Raw genomic sequence first — 12,448 nt, forward strand, 5'->3', positions numbered from 1 at the left:
TTGTAATACTCTGAAAATGTACTAAAAACCATTGAATAGTACACTTAAATGGGTGACTTGCAAGCTATGTGAATTATATCTCAATAAATTGTTAAAATAAATAATATACACAACTGTAAGAATCTTAGATTTCCAAGCACTTTGCCTTCCACAGGGGCTTCGGAACTGCTTCTAGTTGATAAAACCATTCAAGCTGAGGATTTGGGGCAAAGGCTTATGCTCAATTCTTTTCAATGCACGTTACCACAGAGGGAGATAGCAGGTGACTTAAGTCTTTAGTAAGAATCATTTGAGGGGAAGAGAAACACAAAATGACAATGTTAACTGCCAAAGCTTCTCTTTGGGAGTTTATTGATATTCCTAAATGATAGGAGAAGAAAATTGATGGAAGAAAAGGCAACAGCCTTTAAGGAGAATTAATTTGGCATCTTGTTTTTCTGCCATTCTCATTACAGCACTTGACAGGAAAATAGATGCCTTTGATGGCATTTACTCTTTTCAACATAGCCATTACTTCAGAAATATTATCACTTTTGATTTTTCAATTTTTGCTGAAATGGTGTTTGATACAATTTTGTTCTCATTATGGCGTCTCTGTCTCAATTTGCTGAAAAAGATTGCAACCTCAGTGAAGTATGGCAGAAAATTAATTAATGTGTTTGGCTATTTAGAGATCATTCAGAGAGAACATTAAGTGGTATTTTCTCCACTGTCTGACTTTGATCTGAACATTCTCTCCATAGAGGGACACAGATTTCATGACTGGCAAACACGAATTAAAACATAGATGGTTTTATTATTAGTATTAGTATTATGGTAAGAAAACTTAACACGCAATCTGCTCTCAAGAAATTGTTACGTTTATAATACATTTTAACATTATATGTTGACTGTAGGTACAATGTAATATAACAGGTCTCTGAAGCTTATTCATGTTGCTTGACTGAAACTTTATGCTTGTTAATTAGTCACTGTCCATTTTCTCATCCCCCCCTAGCCCCTGGAAACCTTCATTTCACTCTTTGATTCTATGAATTTGACTACTTTAGATATCTCATATGAGTAGAATCATGCAGTATTTGTCTTATTGTGACTGGCTGATTTCACTTAGCATAATGTCCTCAACGTTTATCTATGTTGTAGCATATTGCAGAATTTTCTTTTGAAAAGCTAAGTCGTATTCTATTCTGTATATGTATAGACCACATTTTCCTTATCCATTCATCTACCACTGGACATTTTGGTTGTTTCCACAGTGCTGCAGTGAATATAGGAATGCTAATATCCCTTTGAGAATCAGATTTCAGTTATTTTCATAAATACCCAGAAGTGGGATTGCTGGATCAAATGGTAGTTCTATTTGTAATTTTTTGAGAAACCCCCATACTGTTTTCCATAATGCCTACATTATTTTGCATTCCAACCAACATGGTGTAAGGATTCCAACTTCTCTACATCCTCCTCAACACTTGTCTTTTTTTTTTTTTTTTTTTGATAATAGTGAACAGTCAATAGTTGGTAGGCTAATGACAGGTGTGAGGTATTGTCTCACTATGATTTTGATTTGCATTTCCCTGATAATTAGTGACATTTAACATTTTTTTCATATACCTATTGACTGTTGGTATGCCTTCTTTGAAAAAATGTCTTTTTAGGTCCTCAGGTCATTTTTTAATTGAGTTAGTAGTTTTTTCTTAAAAATATCGAGTTGTAGGACTTATTTGTGTATCTTGAGGATTCACTCCTACCAAATATATGGTTTTATGGTTTGCAAATAGTTTCTCCCTTCCTGTAGGTTGCCTTTTCATTCTGTTGTTACCTTTGCTATGCAGAAGCACTTTAGTTTGATGTAGTCCCAGATAGATAGATAGATAGATAGATAGATAGATAGATAGATAGATAGATAGATTACATATATGTATATCCCTACAGTTTCAGGTATTATGTTTAAGTCTGCTCATTTTTAGTTGATTTTCATGTATGATGTTAGATAAGGGTCCAATTTCCATTTTTCACATGTGGATATCCACTTTTCCCAACACTATTTGTTGAAGAGACTATCCTTTTTCCATTGTGTATTCTTGGCACCCTTGTAGAAGATCAATTGACCATATATGCATGGATTTATTTAGCAGTATACAAAATCAACATACAAAAATGAGTTGCATGTCTATGTACTAACAATCAACTATCTGAAAAGGAAATTAGGAAAACAATCTCATTTATGATAGCACCAAAAAGAATCAAATACCTAGGAATAAACTTAATTAAGGAGGTAAAAGACTTGTATACTGAAAATGAGAAAACATGGATGAAATAAAGAAGACACAAATGGAAGGACATCCTGTATTCTTGAATTGGAGGACTTAATATTATTAAAATGTCAATACTTCCCAAAAGGATCTACAGATTCAAATAAATTCTTATTAAAATCCCGGTGGCATTTTTTACAGAAATATTAAAAACAATTCTAAAGTTTTTAATATGGAACCACAATAGAACATGAATAGCCAAATTGATCTTGAGAAAGAAGGATAAAGGTGAAGACATCATACTTCCTGATTTCAAAATATATTACAAAGCTACAATAATCATAATAATATAGTATTGGTTTAAAGATAGACATATAGGCCAATGGAACATAGGCGATGTGCCAGTCAGAGAACTACTGGGATTATGAAACTCTCAGAAACAGGTAATTGGTGAGGTGTCAGTGTCCCACTCAAGCAGGCAAGTTCAAGTTGATATTTTGTTGTCAATAAAACATTGGAATATTTGGTAGAAGGAAACAGGATAAAAGTTTGTTTTATAGACTGCTTCAACCCAGGCTAGGGTCTATGTGAGTCAGACAGAACCCATGTGGTACACTTGGTGCTATGTCTATGAGAGCAAGGCTGATTCTAACTCCGTTGAATGGTGTACTAATAAAATTCATGCCATCATCTAGCGTGATGGAGGAGCCGGGTTTCTGTGAGTCCAGGTAAGAGTGGCTGGGAAAGACAGAGGCTGACCTCACTCAAATATGGGGTTAACACTTTTCTTTGTTATGTAACCAGACATATGTAATAAGATGCAGCAGAGTGTAGTGGTGATGATGAGCAGAGGCCATGTCAGATAGACTGAAGTTTGATTTTCATCTCCTCCATTGGTGTGACATTGGGTAACTTGCTTACCTGCTCTGTGACTAACTGTTCTCTTTTGTAAAATGATGTTAAAATGATATTTATCTCTAGGGTGGTTGTCAGTATAAAATGAGACAATTCACATCAAGGGCACATAATAACATGTCAATGTTAGCTATTCTTAATGCTGCTATTATTAAATTAGTCCTTCCAACTCTGATCCCTGATTTTGTCATTCAAGCTTTGATTTAAGTAGAAAGATGGAACATTTTCCAATTAAATCAGTTCAACAAGGCACAGTATGATATAATGCCTTGTTACTCAGTATAGTCTGCAAACCAACAGCATCACCTGGGAACTTGTTAAAAATGAATAATCTTAGGCTCCATCCTAGATGTTCTGAATCAGAATCTGCATTTTAATAAGGTCCACAGATAATTCATATGCACATTAAGGCTTGAGAAGACCTGTATAATGGATTACCTTAAGATATGTATCCTGCTTTCACCAGTTGTTGCCTGTATTACCTTGCGAAATTTACTAAACTTCTCTGACTATATTTTCCCATCCATAAAAATCGAGCAAGTAGTATGTGTTATGGTTGTTACAAATATATATATGATAACACTTATTAAAGTGCTTACCACAGGAGCAGGTAGTACGAACTCTGCTTGCTGGGAAATGATCATGATATAGTTGTCAAAGCTTCAGATATGGTCAGCTATTGCTAAGTCATTTGCTTTGTGTGTCCCTCACCGTCATCCTAAAACAGATAGCAATAGTAGAATATATATCCAAAAGTGATAATAAATGTGGGTTCACGAACGTTTTCTTTTCTTTTCTTCTCCCCCTCCCCCTTCCCCTCCACCTCCTCCTCCTCCCCCACCTCCTCCTCCTCCATCTTTTTTTTGAGACAGGATCTCACTCTGTTACATAGGCTGGAGGGCAGTAGTACCTTCATAGCTCACTGCATCCTCACACTCCTGAGCTCAAGTGACCCTCTTACTTTAGCCTCCCAAGCTGCTAGGACTACAAGGGTGCACCACCATGCTCAGCTAATTTTTTATTTTATTTTATTTTGTAGAAATGAGTTCTCACTATGTTGCCCAGGCTGGTCTTGAACTCCTGGGCTCAAGTGATCTTCTCGTCTTGGTCTCCCAAAGCACTGAGATTACAGGGATTACAGGAGTAAACCACACAGCCCAGCCCACAATGTTTTTTTTCTCTGAAGGGCCTGATAGTGATTATTTTTGGCTTTGTGGGCCATACAGCGTCTGTCGTGACTATTCACCTCTGCCCTTTTAATGTGAATGTAGCCATAGACAGTATGTAAGTGAATGAGCCTGGCTGTGTTCAAAAATAAAAAACAAAACAAGTGGCATGTTGCATCAGATTGCAAGGAAATGAACGGGAAATTGGAGGCAGATACTGGAGTTCATTCCGTTTCCTTCAGATCTTTGGGAACCTGGGAGGGAAACAGATGACCATATCATTAACTATCTCTTGGAGCTGAGAGGTGTGGGATGAGGAGGAGAACACATCTTTTGATTCAGGTGGATATTGCTGCTTGTTTACCATCAAGGTTGTATTTGAGAATGGATCTACTCCTGGTGTAATTTCTCCTCGTTCAATGCTCGCTTACGCCTAGTATCTTAGCCCAAGTGTACTCTGTAAAAACTTGCTAGAGTCACATTGTATTCCCAGGAAAACAATCTTTACATAACATGGATTATACGTGGAAGATTTGTCCGTGGCCACACATCGCAGATCCCGGTGGTTCCAAATCTGAGCCTTGTGTTCAAAGGGAATTGAGTGAAGGACTGTATGGTCATAAACTGTGTGCTCTTAGTTGCTAGACTCACTTGACCTCTGTCTTTGAGCAGGGAAAAACAGGCTTAAGCTGAAACCTGGAGACTCTGGAAGGATTGACTGAGTTATATAGTCAGTGTTTTAGGTTTTAGTAAATTTATCTTGCGTTGGGTGTGTCATTGTCATCCAGATGATTCAAGCAGTGGTTGAGATCTTGGCAGCAGGAATCTCTGGGTTGCAAGTTTTTCCGGGGAAGTTGATCTGGTTGAGGCAGAGCCTGACCAGATAGAAACACTAGGCTCCAGCTTTTCAGGAGAGGAAGCTGGCAGGGGCTTTTTGTACACCAGACCCAAAAATCAGATGGAGCAAACCCAGTAGTGAAACCTAAACACAGGAATAGGGAACGGGCCTGCCAGTAGGAGCCAGGGAATAGCTGCAGTTCCAGGAGGCTCCTAGTACAACCATCAAGCATGTCCTTCCTCCCTCCCTCCCTCCCTCCCTCCCTCCCTCCCTCCCTCCCTCCCTCCCTCCCTCCCTTCCTTCCTTCCTTCCTTCCTTCCTTCCTTCCTTCCTTCCTTCCTTCCTTCCTTCCTTCCTTTCTTGCTTTCTTTCTTTTTTTTTGAGATAGAAAGCATCTTTTTGCCCAGGCTGGAGTGCAATGGCGCAATCTCGGCTTACCACAACCTCCGCCTCCTGGGTTCAAGCAATTCTCCTGCCTCAGCCTCCCAAGTAGCTGGGATTACAGCCGCCCACCACCACGTCCAGCTAATTTTGTATTTTTAGTATAGATGGGGTTTCTCCATCTTGGTCAGGCTGGTCTCCAACTCCCGACTTCAGGTGATCCACCTACCTCGGCCTCCCAAAGTGCTGGGATTACAGGCGTGGGCCACCACACCCGGCCAAGCATATTCTTATTAAAGACAGGTTGTAAGGCTTCTTTGTCCACTGTGAGCCACAGAAGTGTCAAGCAGGGACTCACTGTCATGAAGTCCCAGATTTGTATACATAATTTTGAGTTTTTGTACATCATTGGATGCTCTATGTTACTGTACATATTTTAAATATCATGACTTTGTGTACTCATTCAAAGATTGCTGAGGATGTTGCATTTGGACAGAGAAGGGGAAAATTCACCTGTGTGAGTACTCAGTGGGCTTTTATAGCAATCTGAATGTTCAGAGGGTTTCCAAAAACCTGTTGCATTGTAAAGGCTGAGTAAATGGCATTTTGTATCACTCAATTTCCAGTGAGGAGGCAGAAATCTCGTCAGTTATTTTAACATGAAAACTATGTACCTTGGCAAAAAGAATTGTTAACAAGGTGTAGCACTGTTAACTAAGAAGCTAAAAAGACCAAAAGAACACACTAAGGAATCAGGGAGGGAAAAACTACAGAAAGTAGCTTCACCCCTGAGGCTTAGGGAAACAAAAAGATGAGGTTGGAATTCTTAATACTCTTGAAACTTAGATGGTCAGAGGAGAGTCTCCATGGAGTTGAAGCCCAGACCTCTGAGGATGGTTGGTTCTGGGGTTTACGAAGGGAGCATAATAAAACTGATCCCACGTGGCTTGGAAAAACTGTAAACTGCATTCAGCTGCTGTCACAGGAGACACTGCCACTGCAGTGGTGAAGTGTTGGTGGAGAAATCTCAGAGGGAGCAGACAGGAAGAAGCAACTCCCTCCTGCTTCCTCCAGCTCTGCAGCCCCCTTAGAGCCTAATAGGGCTCCAGCCAGAAAAGCAGAAATGTGGATTGAAGAGGCCCTGCCTCCACATCACAAACCAGCCTATGGAAGAGTGAGTGAGGAGCTGAATGAGAATGAATTAATAAATCGCTGACAGTACTCGTGTGTTTTTCTCGGACAAGCTTTGTGGGTTTGTTGGGCCTGTCTGTCCATTGAGATGAGAATTTACTCAGGAAAACATTCCTGATTTTTCTATCATCACCCTCTCCCAACACCTACTTCAGTAATCCATAAAGAATCCATAGTGGGTGCTCAGTTAGTACTGTGGGTTGAGTGACTAACAAGATGAATGAAGAACTCTCGTACTCTCTGATCCTGGAGATGGGAATGAATGCAATGACAGAATTATCTGCCTTTATCTTCCAGAAAAATAGAATTCTGGCTACTCTAGCCCACACATGATCCAGTATAAAATGACTACATGGCAACAGCGTAGCCAGAGAAAATGTTTCTGTGACAAGAAAATCAGAGGCAATGTCTTCTGGTAGGGAGTTCTTTTGAATAACAGCCATTCTAGAATGTGTTCTACGTCTTTGAGAATTCAGGGAAGTCAGAGTGACAGCTCCATCTCCTACACTGTTGCTCAGAGAGGGGAACCATTCTAAGATAACTGTGAAGTTATTTGCAGCCCATATTTGCAAGTAATATATTGGAAGAGAGAAATCCTACTATATTCAACACAGCACAGAACAGAATTGGAGCTAATTGGTAATGGCAAGAGCTAGAAGATGTTAGACAATTGGTGACAGTCTGACAGTTTTGTAGAGTTGGTTAGTTACCCCTGTCACAAAGATGACACCACTCCAAATTGGCATGTAAATAACAAAGGACAAGAGGAGTAGTTAATTGTAGACTCAGGTACTACGAGAAGAAAACCTGGCTAAGATTTTCACCTTTTCTTTTTGAGGAACAATTAGAGTTGATGCCAGACTTACCATGTGTATTTATTATTAGTGTGTATGTATTTGGTTACATCAATTGTTTTATAAATCAAACATTTTTAAATGCATAGTTTATTATTCTTACCCTAATTTCTTTACCAGTCAATACATCTAGTTTATCCACCAAAATGTGAGCCTACAAGTTCATGAAAAGTACTTTTAAGTATCAACTGTAGGGTGTGAATCCAGATTTACCTTTTTATCCTGCTACCTTGTAATCATGGCTTGCTCTTTTTTTCTCTTCCCCTCCCCTCCCCCTCCCCACCCCTCCCCTCCCCACCCCTCCCCTCCCCTCCCCTCCCCACCCCTCCCCTCCCCACCCCTCCCCACCCCTCCCCTCCCCACCCCTCCCCACCCCTCCCCTCCCCACCCCTCCCCACCCCCTCCCCTCCCCACCCCTCCCCTCCCCTCCCCACCCCTCCCCTCCCCTCCCCTCCCCTCCCCACCCCTCCCCTCTCCCCTCCCCTCTCCCCTCCCCTCCCCTCCCCTCTCCCCTCCCCTCCCCTCCCCTCTCCCCCCCCTCCCCTCCCCTCCCCTCCCCCTCTCCCCTCCCCTCCCCTCCCCCCTCCCCCTCCCCTCCCCTCCCCTCCCCTCTCCTCTCCTCTCCTCTCCTCTCCTCTCCTCTCCTCTCCTCTCCTCTCCTCTCCTCTCGTCTCCTCTCCTCTCCTCTCCTCTCCTCTCCTCTCCTCTCCTCTCCTCTTCTTTTCTTTTTCCTTCCCTTCCTGCCTGTCTGCTGGCCTGCCTTTCTGCCTTTCTTGCCTTTCTTTTCTTTCTTTCTGTTTTGTGAGACAGAGTCTTGCTCTGTCACCCAGGCTGGAGTGCAGTGGTGCGATCTCAGCCCAGTGCAACCTCTGCTTCCTGGGTTCAAAGATTCTCCTGCGTCAGCCTCTCAAGCAGCTAGGATTACAGGTGCATGCCACCACACCCCACTAATTTTTGTATTTTCAGTAGAGATGGGATTTCACCATTTTGGCCAGGCTGGTCTTGAACTCCTGAGCTCAAGTGATCCGCCCACCTTGGCCTCCCAAAGTGCTGTGATTATAGGCGTGAGCCGCTGTGCCTGGCCCGTGGTTCTTCTTGATATGCACTGACTTCTTCCATTCTAGTTGGCTTCACATCATAATTTTTCTGACCACCATTATTAATGATCACTTCTGGCTCTGTTATCTAACTGATCATTTTCAGTCAGTGGCCCTCTCTGGTCGTATCCTTTGACCTGTGATAAGAGGCAAGGCTTACATACCTATCCCAGGGGATCCCTCCCCCAGCAGAAGTCAGAGGTGTGGCATCAGGCATTTTTTTTTTTTTCCATTTCTTTTTTTTTTTTTTTAAGCAAACACTCTTTTTTTTTTCACCCTTCCAACTTTTGTTTTAGTTTCAGGGGTGCATGTCCAGGTTTATTACATGGGTAAATTGCATGTCATGGGGGTTTGGTGTACAGATTATTTTGTCACCCAGTTAACGAACATGTTACCCAATAGGTAGCTTTTTATCCTCACCCTCCTCCCACCCTCTACCCTCAAGTAGGTTCCTGTGTCTATTCTTCCATTCTTTGTGTTCATGTGTATTCAGTGTTTAGCTCCTATGTATAAATAAGAATGTGTGGTATTTGGTTTTCTGTTCTTGCATTAATTAGCTTAGGATAGCAGCCTCCAACTGCATTCATATTGTTGTAAAGGACATGATTTTGTTATTTTTTATAGCCGGGTGATATTCCATGGTGTATATGTGCCAGATTGTTTTTATCCAGTCCACTGTTGATGGGTATCTAGTAGGATTCCATGGCTTTGCTATTGTGAATAGTGCCTGTGATGAACACGTGTGTGTGTGTGTGTGTGTGTGTGTCTTTATGTCGTAATGATTTATATTCCTTTGGGTATATACCCAGTAATGGGATGGCTGGTTCTAGTGGTAGTTCTAAGTTCTTTAAGAAATCTCCAAACCACTTTCCATAGTGACTGAACTAATTTACATTCCTGACAGCAGTATATAAGTGTTCTCTTTTGTCCACAACCTCGGCAGCATCTGTTATTTTTTGACTTTTTAATAATAGCCATTCTGACTGGTGTGAGATGGTATCTCATTGTGGTTTTGATTTACATTTCTCTAATGATTAGTGATGTTGAGCATTTTTTCATATGCTTGTTGGCCACATGCATGTATTCTTTTGGGAAGTGTCTGTTCATGTCCTTTGCCCATTTTTTAATGAGATTGTTTGTTTTTTGCCTGTTAATTTGTTTATGTTCTTTAAACATTCTGGATATTAGAGCTTTGTTGGATGCATAGTTTGCAAATATTTTCTCCCATTCTGTAGGTTCTCTGTTTACTCTGTTGGTAGTTACTTTTGCTGTGCACAAGCTCTTTAGTTTAATTAGGTCCCATTTGTCAATTTTTATTTTTGTTGCAATTGCTTTTGGTGTCTTAAATCATCCCTTTGTAATTACAGTATAAGCTCAAGGAAGAGTAGCCCTGTGCCTTGTTCTGGCACCAATGGCAATTGCAGCTAAGATTCTAATGTCCTGAATGATTAAAACAAGTAGCAGTTGCCCCCTACAGAGCAGTACATAAATTATGTAGAGTGTATTCAATATTGATCCTTCAGTAGAACACTACCTCGTGATGTCTGTGGTTGCAGGCAAAGTTGGGTGAAGAACAAAAGCCTCAAATTCCGTAGGTGTTAGTGAATTTATATTCATATTGCTTTGCTGTGTTCCGCTAAAGCTTGGGTCCATTTTTTCAGAACCACATGAGAAGACTCTCACTGGAATTGTTAAGAGAACAAATGATGTCAGAAATGGAAAATGCAATTTCCAAGGAAAGCAGCAATATACAGGCCAGTGTAATAATTGCAAGTTTGGGCTGCAATGGGAAGTGTCATTCCTGGAATGAAAAAGAAAAGGTTACACACCATCAATTGGTTTGTTGGGCTGTTAAGACTACCTGAAAAGATTAGGAATTACTGGTTAAAATCATGCCCATGGGAGAAAAATGGAAACTACAGAATGATACACAGATTAGAGGCAATAAACACTTTTGGTTTGGTGACATGGTATTGCAAAGAAAATCTTTTGGATAGAAATAAAGGAAATAAGGTGTCCAGAAGAATATAATTTTCTTTGCATATGTGCCTGCCTCTTAACAATATTAGCTGACAGGTAGCAGTGAGAATTAAGGCAGAGAGGATCTCTGAAACATGCTAGGTGAGCAGAGATTTCCGTTAAAAACATCCTGACCGGCTGCTTGAAGTCTCCAGGTCAAGACTGCTAAGAATTATGAAATGATGTGAATCCATGTTGGAAATACAAGTGTGTATCATTCAAGGAACAGGGGACCAAATTAGGTTTCCTTTCTTTATGGAGGGACACAGGTAAAGTCAAAGAGATATTGTCCTTTTTAACTATACTCTAGGACAGGTTACATCTCATTTATTTGTTTTATGGAAGGGTAGCGTGCTTTGCCCCATGAATTTCAAAGTGAATTGTTCATTTCAATGACTCATTCACTAAAAATCATTATTTATGTTGACTGTGTGCTTGTGCTTGTGCTTGTGCTAGAGGCAAGTCATGCTCTTTGTTCAAGAGTAACCTTCCCCATAGAAAAAGTGGGATTGTAGCTACTTCCTACATTTTGTGGTTGATGAGCCATCCATGAAGCCGAGTAAATTGCCCATGACTTTTGCGAATCTTGGCTCACATGTTTCCAACTGGATAAAACAGTTGAGGGCCGTATGTACCTATTACTTTGACTTATGAATTGAGCACATGTGGCTTAGAATTGGGTGTAAGTTTGCTGATGGGAAGTGTATTGAGATAGTGCATCCCACTGCCAAAGTCGGTTAGGGATCTGCTGATATCATCTCAGTGCCTACTTTGGTCAATTGGTCTTGGCTGTCTTCAGGGTTGAATTGAAAAAGATTAATTATGAGGACTCTGATCTATGGTGTCTCTCATATGCTGGTGAGGGGAGGCATCATGCTAACACCAGGCATTTGCCATCCCTGTCCTAAAGAAAAGTATCTAACTCAATACTTTGATAAAAGCCAAGCTGTTAAAGGGTTGTATTAGATTAACTTGATAAGCCTTTTTCCAACTACCCTACTGTGTTGTTCTCTGGTTATTATGAGGCATGAAGGAACCATCAATATTTTGAACATGAAAATTTATATACTACTCACTGAATGATTCTACTTGGTGCTGTAACAGCCCAATAATTTTAACCTTGTTGCAAAGGAGATAATAAAAAGTTAATGACCAAAATATTTGAAAGGAATCAGGAAATGTGTTGCTCTAGGAATAAGTTCGTACATGACAGTGAAAAGTCAAGCCACAAAAATCCCTCATGAGGATTTACTATTTTCAAAGCTTTGTTTTCATTGATACCCACAGTTCATTGTAAAAAGAAAAACTAAAAGAACATTACATGATGAGATCTGTCTAGTATTCTGGTCTGTATAACAGTGAAATATGTCAATGGAAATGAGAAGAGCATATAATAAAAGGGAAAGCAGAGCTTTTTCCTCCTAGGCTTATCTCAGTAATGATCTCTCTTGGTGGAGTTTCATTAATTGGAATACATATCCTGATGAAAATTAGGCCAATATCCAGCCTTGTCTTTCCTTAAGAAGGGAACATTCTTTTCTTGTTGAATAAATGACATTGATTCTGTTTATGTCTCCTTTTCCCCTATGTCTGTTGTATGTCAGAAAATCATCCAGCATAAGAAATAGGAAGACATTAGAAGTCTTTGTAAAAAAACCCTGATGAAAACAAAATTTGGCACAACAAACCCTATTGTTCCTCTACATTTATTTACTGAGAAGTAACTCAAATCCTA

This window comes from Chlorocebus sabaeus, chromosome X, assembly GCF_047675955.1.
Source record: "Chlorocebus sabaeus isolate Y175 chromosome X, mChlSab1.0.hap1, whole genome shotgun sequence".
NCBI classification, from domain to species: Eukaryota; Metazoa; Chordata; class Mammalia; order Primates; family Cercopithecidae; genus Chlorocebus; species Chlorocebus sabaeus.